We start from the raw sequence: 15,359 nt of genomic DNA, 5'->3' as shown, positions 1-15,359 counted from the left end.
ATTAAGGTTGTGAGGATACTTCCCCAATTAATCGGATTTATCCGCTTTGGGGAGCCAGTCCCTCACGGTTTATCGGCTCGTCCCCGAGTGCAGGCAGGATTTTCACCAGGAGCAAGGGCTAGACCTTGGACTCGCAGGCTTGACACCAAGTCCCACATCGGTTAGAGTTCCCTCCCACACATGGTTTATAAGCTTCTGGAGCGACCATGTGTGTACCATTACTAACACTCAGAGTGCTAGTAATGGTACACACATGGTCGCTCCAGAAGCTTATAAACCATGTGTGGGAGGGAACTCTAACCGATGTGGGACTTGGTGTCAAGCCTGCGAGTCCAAGGTCTAGCCCTTGCTCCTGGTGAAAATCCTGCCTGCACTCGGGGACGAGCCGATAAACCGTGAGGGACTGGCTCCCCAAAGCGGATAAATCCGATTAATTGGGGAAGTATCCTCACAAAGGTTTTCTAACTTTTATTAACAAAAATTAATTAAGCTTCTCAAACACCAACTAGCAGTTTTTTTTTTTTTTTTGATAAAACGCCAACTAGCAGTTGATTTTTTTGGGGGGGGGGGGGGGGTTGTAAAAATCATATTTAATTTTTTTTTTGTACAATTTATTAAATTAAAATAATGCTTAGTGCTGTTTTGCTATGCATGAACCCCCAATCTTATTGGATTCCTCTAAAATCCTAAAATTGTATATCCAAATAAAAAAATTGAAGCTTGTTTCTACTTTTTATTAAGAAGCGTTAGAAACCCCAATCTTCTAGGTCAAAGAAGATGATGATTTATATTTAGAAAGTAGCATTAGCATTGGGGTGTAAGACTCCATAAATTGCGATCTTAGCAACCAACACGCTAAGAGCATTAGCATTCGGGATACTAAAATAGTTCTATTTTACAATCTCAAAATCTATTTTATTTATTTTACCATCTCATTTTACAACTCATCCAATATTTCAATTTCTATTTTTATATACAACTCATTAAAATAATATAAACTACGTGTGCGTTTGGATACCGCTTATTTTGCTAAAAACTAAAATTGAAAACTGAAAATAAAAAATAAAAAAATTATTGTTTACACGTTTGGCACTGTTCATATGTCTAATTGCACTGTTCATAGGACATGAACAGTGCAATAGGCGCTAATTAAAAATAAAATTAATAAAAAAATGAAAACGCAAAGGCGGGGGAGTATCCAAACAGAGCTTACACCATCAAATAATATTTTAAAAAAAAAAAAAAGAGGTCAAAGTTTGAAGTGAGAGGAAAAGAGAGAAGAGATTTAAAAATTATATAATCTTTACATCCTCATGAACAATGAGGTTGCATATATGCAACCTCACTATAGCTAGGATGCCAAAAAAAAAAGTTTGCATACCTGGATATGGGGGGTTTTTAAGGCTTAGTGGGTAAAATAGCAACTGGGGGGATTTACACCCCTAATGCTAATGCTCTAAAAAAAAGCTTTACTAAGGTGTATAAATCTAAAAGTTTTTAGCAACTATGAACATAATAAGAGCACTAACATTAGGGGTGTAAACACCTCTCAGTTGCTATTTTACAACCTAAGCCACCCAAAACCCACTCTATATGGGTTTGTAATATTAAAAAAAATTGTGACCTTAGAGCATTAGCATCCGAGGATGCAAAAAAAAAACCTATTTTGCATTCTCAAATACTACTATATCTATTTAACTAACTCGTTTTACAACTCACCTTACATCTTAGTTTTTATTTTTACATACAATTCAATAAAATAATATAAAGTGCTATTCTCTCTCTTTTTCTCCCACTCACTTTTTCTCTTTTACACACAACCACAATATTAAAATAATTTCTTTTTACAACCGATGAATAGTAAGGTTGCATATATGCAACCTTACTGTCCATAGGTTGCAAATTATTTTTAATTTACAAACATGGATGGAGTGGGTTTTGGGTGGCTTAGGTTGTAAAATAGCAATTGGGGTTGTTTACACCCCCAATGCTAGTGGTTGTAAAAAAAAAATTATATTATTTTAATATGTGGTTGTATGTGAAGAGAAAAAGTGAGTGAGGGAAAAAAAGAGACGATAATACTTTTTTATTATTTATTAGGTAGTTTATATTATTTTATTGGATTGTATATAAAAATAAAAACTGTAATGTAGGGTGAGTTGTAAATTAGGTTAGTAAAAAAGATAAAGTAGTATTTGAAGATGCAAAATAAGGTTTTTTTTTTTTTTTTGCATCCCCGAATACTAATGCTCTAAGTACTTATATTTAGACACTATTGCTCATGAGTTGTAAACTTAAAATATTATATTTTATTCCTTTTTCTCTCTCACTTTTATTGGGTGGTGTATATTATTTTATGAGTAATGCTTGTTCCATAATTTTTGCCACAACTTGCTCACGTGGCAAGTCATGAGTGGTGGAGTTGTGGACTTACCACTTTTACCCACCACTCACAACTTGCTACATGAGTAAGTTGTGACAAAAGTTGTGATGGAAATTGTGGTCTGTTAGGAACATATTTTATGTAATTGGTTAATCCTTTGACAAAATACATTTTACTTGTAATTGAATAGATCTATAATGGGTTTAAGAATTCAAGAAACATGTTGTTCAAGTCAAGTGCTAAAGTCATAAAGATCTAACCAAGAAACAAGTAAATAAGAGTTATTCATTAAATCTCGACAGAAGTCTCAATAGAATCCTTTATATCGAGATTTAATGTTGAAGCGCAACACAAGCTTGACACAAGCTTGACACAAGCTGTTTATGTCGAGACTTACGAAATTAGAATTTTCTAATTTGATTTTCGGCCCATGCTAAAATATTTGTATAGGGTTTCTTTTCTCATAATTCTAAAAATATATAAGGCTTATTTTAAAGGTCGTCGTGCATGCAGAAAGTGTCCTAGTTCATTATTCTCTTTGAAGAAACTACTATGTCTTTACGCCAAGGGTTTTGTGACTAAGGAGCTTCCTGATCTTCATTGTAGATGAACTGAAGAACTTTGCAGCCAACAACCTTTTCAAGTTGCTGGAGTTAGTCACATACTAGGATTCATGTATCATTGGTGAGTCATGTACTGAGATTCGTGCATTGAACGGAAAGATTGCCGCTACAATACAAGTCCAATTGGGTATTAGAGTAAGGATTCAATTGTAGGTTGGTATTTCAGGATAGGCCAAAGGGTTTGGTAAGATTCTTTATACTTGTAATCGCTTGTGATTGGTAATAGTGGATTCTTGGTAATGGTGACTTTAAAATCACCCAGTGGAGTTTTGTTTCAGTGGTTTTCCCCAATCATAAACAAATCACCTGTGTCAAATTTATTTCCCGCTACATTTAGTTTAGTTGGTGATTTTTTTGTGCTACCACGCCATTGCATGTAATTGAACCTAATTAATTAACTTGAATAATTAATTAATTAATTAATTTGTAGGGGTGTCAATTCATTTTTAACCTAACAAGTGGTATTAGAGTGGGCACTCTCTTATTAGGTTTTAATATTTGTTGTGTGATCCATTGACCCCTGTTTGTCATGGATTGAGGACAGTTTCTTATTATACCTCCTTTATTTGATGGCATTAACTATGCATACTAGAAAGTACGCATGAGAGCTTTCTTGTAGTCTTTAGATAAGAAGGTCTTGCAAGTTGTGAAAATTGGCTCGAAGAAACCAAAGAAAGCGCCAACAGCAGAGCATTGAATGCCCTATTCAATGCGGTCACCATTGAGGAATTCAAGAAAATATTCTCAACTGAACCTACAAAGGAAGCATTGACCATTCTCTAGACAACCTATGAAGGGACTAAGGTTGTCAAGGATTCAAAGCTCCAAAAGCTTAAGACTAGCTTTAAGGAGATAAAGATAGAGGAGGATGAGACGTTCAATAAGTTCTATGCCAAGCTGAAGGACATAGTGAACTTAGCATTTAATCTTGGTGATCATATTTTCGAGCCCAAGATTGTGAGAAAGGTGCTCAGATCTCTCCTTGAGAGATTTCATGCCAAGATAACAACAATTGAAGAATCAAAGGACATTGACACCATTCCTTTGACGAAGCTGATTGGCAATTTGCAAACCTATGAATTGGGTTCAACTAGACTTGGGGAAAGAACCAAAAGTAAGAATATGGCACTGAATGCCAAAAGTAATGAGATTGATGTGTCTTCAGATGATGAAGATTTCAGGATGAAGTCCTACATCACTAGGCAGTTCAAGAAGTTCATGAAGAATGCCAATGTGAAATGTTTTGACAAGGACTATAAGCAATCTAGTTCTTCTCAATTCAAAAGTCAAGACAGAGAGAAAAATGATGCTAAGGATGGCAGTCAGTGTCAAGGTTTTGGACACATGAAACAAGAATGTCCAACATATCTCAAGTCGCTTGGAAAAAGCAAGGTCTTGCTACTACCTTGAGTGATACCGAGCCTGAAACTGATTCAGATGACAGTGATGATGAGGGAATCTTAAGTGCTTTCACTGCCACAATGAATCCTACTGAGGGGATCGTAGAAGCAATGGATGAAGAAGAGGACTTGGTGGAATCCAAGTTCGAGAAAATGAATGAACAGGATGACATCCATACAGCCTATGCAAAGTTATACAAGAAATCTGAAAAGTATGAGAAGTTGTGTAGGCTGTCTACTAAGAAGCTTAGTGAAGTGGAGCTGGAACATGAGGAGTTCTCTACCAAGGTTGATGAAGCCAATCAAACCATTGGAGCAATACGATTTGAGAACAATTTCTTGACTGAAAGGACCAAGAAGCTTGAATCGGAGCTATTTCAAGTCAGAGTTCAATTGGGGCCTTCCAATGCAAAGCTCAATGAGATGCTAAGTTTTTAGAAAGTTGCTTCTGACAAAACCGATTTGGGGTATGAATTCTCTTCTCCTAATATTTCCTCTTCTTGTAAGATTGCTTTTGTCTCACCTGCTAATGATAATGATGCTGAAATAATGAAGCTAAAACTGAAATATCTAGTGAGAGCATAGACAAGAGAAAATCTATTCTAGGAGCACCCTCTAAGGTTGAAAAGAAAGAGACTAGGAACCCTAAGACTAAGAAAGACAATAATAAAAAGTTTCAACAAAAGAAACCGCATTTCTTTCATCATTGCGGAGCTTCAGGGCACACTTGTCCAAATTGCTATAAGTGGTTAGCCACTTAAGAAAACAATAGTATGCTCTCATCTGGAAACCAGAATCAGTTTTCATCCTCTCTTGCTCCTCTTGGAGATCTTCTCAAGATTCTCATGTTTCTGTCGAACTTGAACGATTTCAATTCTTCCCCCTCACCTCTGGAACAAAGGTTCAATTTTAGGAAAGGATCTTCCTCCAAAACCAAAGTTTGGAAAGAAAAAGGCTTAAAGTGATTTAGTCATTTTTTCTCTCTCTCCCTTTATGATTTTTCATTACTTGTTTGTTTTGCTTTTTTGTTTTTTAGTTAGTCTAGTTTTATGCTTTGTATGTTTACATGTTTTTATTTGTTTGTTTTCATTTTTGTTTTATTTTGTTTTACATAAAAAAATTGAAAAATCAGAAATATATAAAAACAGTGTGTGTTTGTGTATATTGGTACTTGTGTACCATGGATGACCATTTAAAAAAAGTTTTCTAAACTTTGTATCTCTTGTAACTTAGAGGAGCATCTCAATGCACAACTAAGCAAGTGAGCTTTGTGACTCGTGTTTGTGATAAGTACGATTAAGATTGTTTTTTATATCTCATACTCATATCACTTTTTTTGACAGGAATGACTAAAAAATTCTAAGAGAAAGGCATAAATAACCATTTCAACACTAAAGCTCGTCAATCATGTATAACATCTGTGTGCTTCGGCATAACAAAATTGTGATGTTTTGGCTTACATAATTGGGTATTTCTTTTCTCTCTTATATGCCCATGTGTGATATGTTCCAAAAGAAAATATGCAAAAAATATAAAAGCAAAAATAATCAAAATGATTTTAAAAGTTTGTAAGCGTGTTTCTATAAGATGTGGGAGTTATATAATGTACCTCGAAGGTGATAATTCCCATCAAACAGTTATGATTGTGTGTGAGTGTATTAGATTTTCTCATATCTCAAATCATCATAATATGAGAAACTTGTGCACACTTGTTATGTTTTCACACACAACACGCAAACTCTTTGCTACTTTTGGTACATGTGCAGGTACAATGTAATTTGGTCATCATAGATTATACGTGTTAATATATGCTCACTAAACTGTCTTAACTAGTTTTTAAAATATAAAATTGGTTAGACTTGTTGTGTGTGTGTGTTTTTAGATCTATATGTTTTGTATCTTTTTTAGATGAGTTTTGAGAGCTTAATATGTTGCTTGGATCTTTGGTTGAGTAGCTTGCTTGTTGCATTCATCTTTATGTGTTTTTTCTCCCTTAAAAAACTCATTTTCTTCAAGCTCAACAGCTCCTCAACAAATTCTCTTTCTATCGAGCCTTCTTTCTCTTTTCTCGATAGCATCACGATAGATTCTCAATCCATCGAGATTTCTAGGTTCCTGCTCGACACATTCTCGACAGCTTCTTCAATCCATCGAGCCAAATTTCTATGCATTCTATCTACTCGATAGATTCTCAGTAGTTTCTCGATCCATCGAGGTGAGTTTTGCCGTCAACAGGTCCTCGACAGCACCTTGACAGTTTCTCCTTTGTCAAGATTTAGTGCTCGACAGATTCTCGATAGCTATCTTGATCCATCGAGCTGCGTTTTCTATATATATAGCTGAAGCGCGATTCAGATTTCATTTTCTCTTCTCTCTCTCGATAGATTTTCTTTCTCTCTCGATCCAAACACTTTTCTAACACTCAAATCTCCTTACCCACGTGATTTTCGGCCTACATCAAGCTCAAATCACTTGGTAAGCATCCTAAATCCCTTTTTTTCATGCATTCATGCATTTTTAGACCTAGGTTTTGGGTTTTTGAAAAAATTTTGGGGTTTTTGAGATTTTTGTGAGATTTTTTGGGTTGGGTTGTGTTGATTTGTTGTTATATGCTCATGCATTGCATCCTCATTGCATTATAAAAATTTTTCATGCATATTTAGATGTATGTGATTGATTTTTGTTCTTGAATGCTGTTAGGTTTGGTTTGGGTGACCCCCATGATGCTCTTAAATTCTCATGTCACATGTTTATGCATTTTTCATGCATACATTCTTTCCTTTCTTCCTTTTCTGAACTTATGTTGTGTTTCTATTCTTTCTTTCTCTCTCTCTCTCTCTCTCTCGGATAGATTGCGTTATGGCACCCAAACAGCGCAAATCTACTCCGGCTCGAAACCCTCGTCAAGGTTTCAGGTCATCTTGTTCTTCTAATCCTCTCGTACCCTTTCACATTCGGTTCCATGATGAGAAGGCCCAAACGAACTTCTTTGATAACTTCCAGAAACGTGGCTTTCATCCGAAACGCCAGGTTATTCTATCGGATTTTGCTGACACTCTTTTCCCCAAAGTCATTCAGACTCGGGATTGGGCTTCTCTACTTGAGAAACCCTCGAGATGTCCCATTGTGTTTATTCAGGAGTTTTACTCCAACATACACGGCATTGATACCTTTGTACCTCAGTTTGTTACTACATTCAAAGGTACACATATCGTAGGATCTTATATCCGAGGTATTACACATCCCTAGGGTAGAGCATCCTAACTACTCTAGTTGTGATTGTCTACGGACTGTGTCCAGAGACAAGTTTATCTCTCACTTTTGTGAGACTCCTTCCATATGGAGTGGTAGGCTAAACACTTCATGCTCGGGTTTTGCTAAAGGCCCAAGATTCCTTAACATGGTGATGACCTTCACTCTCACATCACTTTCACACTACAACTCCATCACCGAGCCTCGTGCTCGTTTTCTTTTGTCTTTGATGGAAGGTCTCACCGTTGATTTTTCCTCTCACTTCATCACATCTATTCTAGATGTGTATCAGAACACTACTACTCATGATAAGCTCATCTTCCCTTTGACTATCATACGTATCCTCACACATTTTCACTTTCCCATTCCTCTCTCTCCTATTTTCACCATCATGGGTGCCATCAGCACTGGTTCTGACCGGCAAAGTGAGGCTCAGCTTCGACTGAAGTGGCCACGAGTGGAGACGACCGAACTTTCAGCTTCTACTATTCCACCCTCTTCCTTAGCTCCTTCTACCATAGCTGGTGGTGTGACCCTCAAGGCCATCATGGAGCAGCTTCAGCGGATGAAGGCTGACTTTGGTAGTCGTCTTGACTATCTCACAGATGAGATGTGTTAGATGAACACCAGAGTCAGTTGCATTACCCACAAACAGGCTCGCATGGCTGGCTTTGCTCCTTCACCCTCTCCAGAGTGACCCGTGGCCTCTCCTTTTATAGATGATGTGGATTATGAGGATGATGACTCTTTCGGTGATGACAAAACGACGACCTTTCAGTGACTTGCCCTTTGTCATTCGTGACAAAAAGGAAAAGTAGTTTTGCTTTTAAGAGTAATCTTGTACTTAGGGGGAGAGTTAGTATCAGACTTTTTTTGTTAAGGGGAGTGTGTATAGGTTTGAGAGATGTAGTGAGGTTTATATGTATTTTTCTTTCTTTTTAGTTACATTAGCCTCTTGTACACCAGTCTTGTGACCATTATTATTATGACATACATTGTACTTTATTTTCTTATATATGATGATGATGTATGTCCATTTTATTCACTTACTTCTACATGTGTTGTTTGTTTTCTCTCTTTATACACATGTTTCTTTATGTACACAATCTTTATTTCTGTTTCACACATGATGTCTTGATGAGTTTTGTTTAAGTGTTTCAAAAAGACAGGTTGTGAAAGTCTATCCTGCCACGAACTCTCTTCTTGCAAAGTTTTTCAAGAGTTTGTAGTAGGGATAGATTTATTTTGTAATACAATAAGTGGTTATGAGTTTAGTGATTTAAGACTTCTCTCATAATTATTTGTTTTGTTGTGGTTTTGTCACGGATTGCCAAAGGGGGAGATTATTAGGGACGTATTTTAGGTAATTGACTAATCTTTTGACAAAATGTGCTTTACTTGTAATTGGGTAGATCTAGGATGGGTTTAAAACTTCAAGAAACACGTTGTTCAAGTCAAATGTTAAAGCCATAAAGATCTGACCAAGAAACAAGTGAAGAAGAGCTATTGACTAAAGCTTGACAGAAGTCTCAACAAAATCCTTTCTATCGAGATTTAATGTTGAAGCTCGACAAAAGCTCGACAGAAATCAGAATTTTTAGATCTGATTTTCGGCCCATGCTAAAATATTTGTATAGGATTTCTTTTCTCACAACCCTAGATATATATAAGGCTTATTTTAAAGGCCGTCGCGCATGGAAAAAGTGCCCTACTTCATTATTCTCTCTGAAGAAGTTACTGCGTCTTTACACCAAGGGTTTTGTAACTAAGGAGCTTCCTAATCTTCATTGTAGATGAACTAGAGGACTATGCAGCCAACAACCTCTTCAAGTTGTTGGAGTTAGTCACATATTAGATCCGTGCATCAGTAGTTAGTCACGTACTAGGATTCGTGCATTGAACAGAAAGATTGCCACTTCAATACAAGTCCAATTGGGTATTGGAGTAAAAGTTCAACTGTAAGTTGATAATTCGGGATAAGACAAAGGGTTTGGTAAGATTCTTTATACTTGTAACCGCTTGTGATTGATAATAGTGGATTCTTGGGAGTGGTGACCTTAAAATCACTCGATGGTGTTTTGCCTCGATGGTTTTTCACATTCGTAAACAAATCACCTGTATCAAATCTATTTTTCGCTGCATTTAGTTTAGTTGGTAATTTGTTTGTGCTACCACGTTATTTCATGTAATTGAACCTAATTAATTAACTTGGGTAATTAATTAATTAATTTGCAAATGATCAATTCATTTTTAACCCAACATGGTCCTAACATAACTCTTATTTTATTGAACTATACAGAAATATAGAGAATGAGATGTAGAGTATATAGTTTAACGAGTTGATAAAATAAATAAAGTACCATTTTGGGTTATAAAATAGACACTTTTATAAAAACCTTGATGTGAATGCTCATGCAAAGTAGTTTTTTATTTTTGTTATTATTCATTTTTAGTGTCACAATGTCAAGGACACAATAAATTTCATAATATTTTTTGCAGTATTTTTCGAAGTAGATTATAATTATTGTAACTGTGGGGAGTAAAAAGACCCTGATGGAGATATGGGCCTTTGGGCCGTGCTAAAGAAGGCCGACCTGCTCTTGAGTTTAGAACTTGTTAGTACTACGGGTCGGCCCATACGCCGAGGATCCGAGGATCCAGCCGAGGGTGAATTTCTCTTCGGACGGACACCGGAGAACCTGGGACTTCATGATAAACGTTAGACAATGACATGGTTAAAACCAGTGGATAAAAGGGGTAAACCCTTGAATGTCCTGGAAGCACCGATGTAAGAGAAACACTAAGGATAAAGGCTGTCACCTCCACATTAAAGACCCTGCACCTACCACCCTGGCCGCATTAATGGGGAAATGACACCTGAACAGTGGAAGGGAAACTTCTAGTTACTATTCAAAGGCACTGAGAAAAGAAATATCTAGGCTAAGGGGGAGTTTGGGGCAACACGTGTACAAAGCATCAAAAAGAAGAGTATTTAAGGAGCAACCTAGAACAGAAATAGGGGATCCCCCCTTCTTTGTAACCTAAAAGAAAGAGAAAAAAGAGAGAGAAATAATATAAGAACAGTTCTCGGCTTACGTCCGAGCAGGTTGATTTACAGTATTCATTGTTGTTTTCAAGTGTTTACCATCTTTGGCTTGTCATTTAATCCTCAAACACTTTTAACCTGGGTTTCAAACTCACGCTCTACAAATCATATTGTTTAAGGCTCATTGGGCCTGAGCCCGTAACTGTTCTTGGGGCCAGGTGCAATTGTGCACTTACAGTAACATTATTTTTACATTAGACTAACATTAACATTATTTTTATTATATATCAATCACTTCGATAATCATTATCAAAATAAATAAAGAAAAAAATTATGAATTTGGTTGTGTATGCAAAGTCCAAACTTACTGTTTCCAAGTGAGGCGTGGAAGTGTATAGGCTTCAGTAATCATCTATCAGCATCAACCCCACCCACTTGTCTATTTGAATAATTTTCGAAGGTAGGATACTTCCCCTTTTTTGTGTGAGATTAACCTAGATGGGACTTGATTTGAGATGTGCACCTAACAAGTTGTTTGGACAAAACTTTTAATTATGGACCAATTTTTTACAAAAAAATAGAGGAAATAGGAGTAGAATAAAATTTACCGAAAATTAGTTTGGTGGAAAGGAATTAGAGAAAGTAGAGAAGAATTATTTACTATAATTATATATATATATCTTTAAAGTTTAAAGGATTCAATTTAAATCACACAATCTAAAATTTTTTGAATTAAACCTTACACTTTAAAAAATATTGCAATTCAAACTATAAATTCATTAGCAGTTAAGAAAAAATGCCTTAAATAAAATAAGGTCGTCTAACTTGGATTGCTATGATATTTACATATATAACACATGTTTCGAATAAATAACCATACAATATCAATTTGTATAAAAAAATTTTGTTTAAAATTTCATTTGAACTTTCAAAAGCGTGGGTTTAATTTGAAAACTACCCCAAAACTATGAGTTTAAAATGTAACTTTTTAATAATTTACTGCTAAATCCAAATTGTCTCAAATTAACAGATTTACTTCTGTAAAAAAATATTAGCTGAAATTGCGGTTTCTTCTCTTTTAAGAACAAGGTAGAGGGTGACCAAACGTAGAGACTAGTACAACCAAAGCTTTATTTCATCTCTTAGGTTTTTTTTTAAAACAAAAATTTAAGCAAATTAAGTTGGGTAAAATATGATTTTATCTTTTGAATTATGTGTAAAATTTCAATGTCATCCTTAAACCATTGATCGTTTCAATTATTATTATTTTTTTCAATTGTTAAAACATGCAATGATGAAGAATTTAAACCATAATTCTCTCTATAAAGGATGCTAAGCACTGATATTTAACTATTAAAGCTTGTTTCTCAACAAAAAAAAAAAACTATTAAAGCTCTTGACATTGATTATTTCATTTAATCATTAAAATTTTAAAAATATTTTAATATTATCCTTATTTTTCCTTACCCTAAAGCCCATAACTATGCGAATCACAATTAAAGACGTGCAAACTTTTTTCCATGTGTCTTTATAAATTAAGTATAGTGTTAACGTGGCACATTAAACTATATGGTGGTTTTACAAAATCAGAATTTTATACTTTTTAAAAAATAGTCAAACAAATAGAAAACATTATGATCTCTAATGCTTGTGTCCCGTATCTCTGAACGTTCTGGGTTTGTGAAAGATGAATTTGTGTACGTGTTTAGCATTATCAAGGTGTGCAGGAAAACGTTATGTGATATTAGCAATATGTTTACATAGTATTATAGTAACAATACAGTAGGGTAATAGAGGTCTGATCATAGAAGTATAGAACTAGATGCTTTAGAGGGTGTTTGGATTGATGAAAACTGAATTTCATCGTCCAAAACTCAAAAAATGTGAGACCTACTGAAACTTGTTTGTACAAATTTTTTAGTTGAGTTTCCATAATTCAACTCAAAATTGAGTTTGAGTCATTAAAATTGAAAACACAATTCGAATGTTTTTAAATTATGAGATTTGGGTTTCAATGACACTCTTGTAAATACCCAGTCTTGGTGGGACTTGCGGCAGTGTGTGATCAATTAGTTTAAGTGAGACCATTGGAGACCTTCATTGCTCTTTCTTTGTTTAATTTTTTTTCTTTCTTTTCAGGCACACACTATAGCTTCCTCTTCTTCACTCTGTGGCTAACCAACTTATGTAACTATTGCTCACGGATTGCAATAACCAATTGAAAACCATCTCAAATTGTGCATATTTAAAGATAAGTTAATTAGTGCGCTGACCAAGTTCGGCTCTAATCTATCTCGTACTTTTGTACTTTTTGATAATCCACTACGTGTGATGGAGAATCTGCTTGCCCTTGACAGGGCAGTTAACGTATGTGATAGATCAAATCTTTGTTGTAGTTTAGTTAATAACTTAATATATCAACATTTTTCTACCAAAAATAAATAGGTAATCCCAAGTCCCCAGGTAAAGGGTATGGTGGTTGACATTCATCCTCCTCGTTATAAATGTTCTGTACGTGCAAGTTAGATTTTGCACTTGAGAGAGTAAATAAGTTATCTATAGTATCTAGATGAAAAAGCTCAAAAGTGACAAAAATGCAACTTTTAACATCCAAATATCTAGAGAAAAAGAAAGTGTTTATGAAAATGTAAAGTAGGCCGTGGATGTACGTGGAAAGCCCTAAGAAAGGGATGAAAAACCACGGTTCAAGCAAGAGAGAATCACTCTTGCTTCGTTCAACTTTGTATTACGTGGAAAATAAAGGTATCTCTTGTACAATAAGGATGTTTTTCCTCAAAAGAGAGACCTTATTTTCTACCTTACTTCCTTATCAACTTTCTACTATTTTCTCAAAAGATCTATCTAGGTTCTTGCCCTAATAATCCAGCAGCATGTTCTTCTTATAGTCTGAGGAATATTGCTGAGTACAAAGACAGGTGTCAAGTCATCATTTCCTTATTTTAGACCTTATTACAACTAAGGCCTAAGTACTGTTTGGTGACTGGAGGAGAGAGAATGCCAAAATCAAGACTGTGGCATGGGTAGGTGACCTTGCCATTGCGTGGTGAACAATTTTTGAGCAAGGAGAGGGACATCAAAGGTGCTGAGGATGATACACGTGTTTACAAGGTGGTCCAACATACACTCAGCCAATAAGGGTTGTTTCCATAATACCTAAACTTAGAAGGTCACTATCTCTCTTTTGTTGTCAGATGCATATCTTACTTCTTTCCTAAGGTGGTCACGCCGTTGGCACGGGCCAAGAATAATATCTTGCAGCCAACGTTTCATCTCCCTTGCTCGCAGCCACTCTACGTGTAAGGTCCAGATTCAACCACATCGACACTCTCACATGTCTTGACTGGTATACTGTACAGGTTCGAGTAACCATTAATAGCTAAAGCCATGAGGTTACATATAAAATGTTTTTTTCTCGCTAGATAAGAAGTGACTAACCCCACAATCCTACTTCTTTTTACAAAATAAAAATAAAGATGATGATGACAGCAATAAAACAACAATAGGATGATGGAAATATTGAAGCATTTCTATTAAGTGTAAGGTTTTAAGGTTGCCACGCTTGGCTCAATGAGGCCTTGTTCTGGTTTTAAAGCATCTCTAGGTTTTAGCAGTATATTGACATAATTATATAGTACTAAGTGGCTTCGCTAACATTAAAAAATGTTGAAAATGCGTTATATTTGGGAGAGGAGTTTGTTTTCCATAAAAGAAAGCAAAACGCTGTCAAAAGCTCGATTGCCATGACAATCATGCATGTTATGCATTAAATTTGAATGAATGACAACAATAATAAGTCAGGAAATACATAAAACGTATCATTTGGTTCAATTTTAAAAAACTTTACAATAGAAAAGTAGGGGAAATCACATATAATGTGAATTAATGGAGTAAATTAAGGGAAATAATAGGGAATTACAAAACAAGATTAGAGCATTTTTCTACTTTTGCAAGTCTAGTTTTTTTTAGAACTGATTAGGAAGTAGCTTAAAGACAAACAATGGAAGTGTGGTAAAAAGTGGTAACTATATATGTTATCTCTGCGGAGACAGCATAAATTGCTATACAATTAAGAGAGAGAAAATTCTACTTTACGTTCCTCTCTCTTTCTTTTTTGCTTAAGCTAAATTTCCTCTTTAATTACTCATTGATAAAACAAAGAAAACTAATTTTATTCATTATAAGTTGTCAACATGGTAAGTAGAGGGGAGCGTTCTTTTTCGGGTAAATCCTCATATTTCAAACTTACGAAGATTCCTCTCAGATTTACAGCAATGAATGAGTTAGTCCTTTTGTCCTTACTCTCTCTCTCTCTCTCTCCAATAAGCTCTTGCAACTGCAATAATTAAACATGTTATCATTGCCCCCAACACACGAATGGACCATTGTATTTGTATGACACCTACTAACTTTTACTTTTATCACAAGGTTTGGACAAAAGGGGCAATGGCGATTCATTGAGAAACTCCGCAAGATATTCCTACTCTGGATCATAAGTAGACTAGCTGGTACGAAACCCAAAAAAAAAAAAAATTAAGCTTACTTTTTTACTGGATTATTATTTGCTTCACAAGCAGGTAGTCTTCTATATATTACTTTTTTCGTGCTTGTGTGTTTTAATAAGTATTATTATTTTC

The sequence above is a fragment of the Castanea sativa genome, chromosome 6, assembly GCF_040712315.1.
Source record: "Castanea sativa cultivar Marrone di Chiusa Pesio chromosome 6, ASM4071231v1".
Lineage (NCBI taxonomy): Eukaryota > Viridiplantae > Streptophyta > Magnoliopsida > Fagales > Fagaceae > Castanea > Castanea sativa.
Note: the sequence above shows the minus strand (reverse complement) of the source record.